Source organism: Sinocyclocheilus grahami, unplaced genomic scaffold (genome assembly GCF_001515645.1).
Source record: "Sinocyclocheilus grahami isolate Dianchi unplaced genomic scaffold, SAMN03320097.WGS_v1.1 scaffold20999.1, whole genome shotgun sequence".
Lineage (NCBI taxonomy): Eukaryota > Metazoa > Chordata > Actinopteri > Cypriniformes > Cyprinidae > Sinocyclocheilus > Sinocyclocheilus grahami.
The window spans coordinates 1-1,429 of record NW_015518261.1 but is presented as its reverse complement, the minus strand read 5'-3'; positions in this window follow the sequence as shown (position 1 = coordinate 1,429).

The following is a 1,429-nucleotide window of genomic DNA, read 5'->3' as shown; positions in this document are numbered from 1 at the left end:
ACAATGAGCAATAAATTACAGTATTTATTATCTTCAGTGTTTATAACATGAACAGATGCCACTTTTGATTTTAATAATACATTAGTAAATGTTAAAATGAGCTAATAAGATTAAGAAAATGCTTTCAGAGTATTGTTTACTGTTATTTCATGTTAGCTTATGTCGTTAACTAACAAATGTTAACAAACACACTTCACAGTATTGTTAAGTGTTACCATTGGTTTTATTCTTTTGACATCCCTAGTTTCTGTTTCAGAACGTTCGGATGATTTAGACAAGCATCTTAAGGAAGATAAGGCTGATGATACACTGTGCAACTTTGGGAAATGTTGCCTTCAATGGGCAACCAGGTGAGACACAGGGCCCATGATCGATCTAAAATATCCAGATAGACATTTGTTATCCATTCTCAATGGGAAAGTGCCAAAGCAATATTGCTTTATTAGGAAAAAAAAAGTTGCCCTGTGAATCATCAGCCGAAGACTCTTCAATTCAGAACCGATTTTTAGGCAATGAATCCCTCATTTTGTTGTATTTTCTAGTAGGATACTCTCTCAGAGCCTACGCTGAATCGATTCCCAGGACTGTGCAGCGGTTGTCTCTCATGGGAGTGAAGGCTGAGTTGGAGTCTGTCAGGATCATGGGCGAGCAGGTGCCGGATCTCCTTCACCTCCACTTGGACTTGCGTTGTCATAACATCTGTGATGTAATCACAGAAATGCCCCAGATTTTCCCAAAGCTGCAAATCCTGAAAGTGAGGTGAGAGTTATTTGTCATGAATTCTAAATATATTATGTCAGAATGAGTAAACGCACTGCTTTGTATGTGTGTCTGACCTCAGTTACTTTCATTCTAATCAGCTTCTCTCTTTCAGACACCATAATGTTCCAGAATCAGAGTTTCTTCAACTTCAGCATCTGCCTCGACTCAAGCAGTTAGTGATTTTGGATGCACCCAAAGGCCCCAGTCCTACAGTCCTCAATCTGACTCAAAAACTCCACGTCCAAACAAACAACAGAATCCATGTGCTGCATTCCAATTCAAAGGACCAAACCACTTGTTCTTGTGGTTTTTATTAATAAACTTCATTGTTTAACTCCTGTTTATATTTGACTACGGTTGGAAACAGATTATCATGCCTTGCACACCGGTGTCTTTTTAACATAGAGCAGCATTCCACTGAAGATGGAAAATGGAAATACCTTTAATACATAGTGCCAATGATATTTCATGCCATCAAAATTTGCTTAACTCTTAATAAAGTGCTATATAGTTAAAATGGTATATTCACTCATGGTCTCTTTGTAAATATATTTTCCAATAAATTAATGAAATTAAAAAGACTAGTCAAAAGTGTTCTTTTCCATCCATAACATCCAAACACCTCCACTAGGTGGCAATCTATTCACACTTGAGTTTAAAGAAAAAA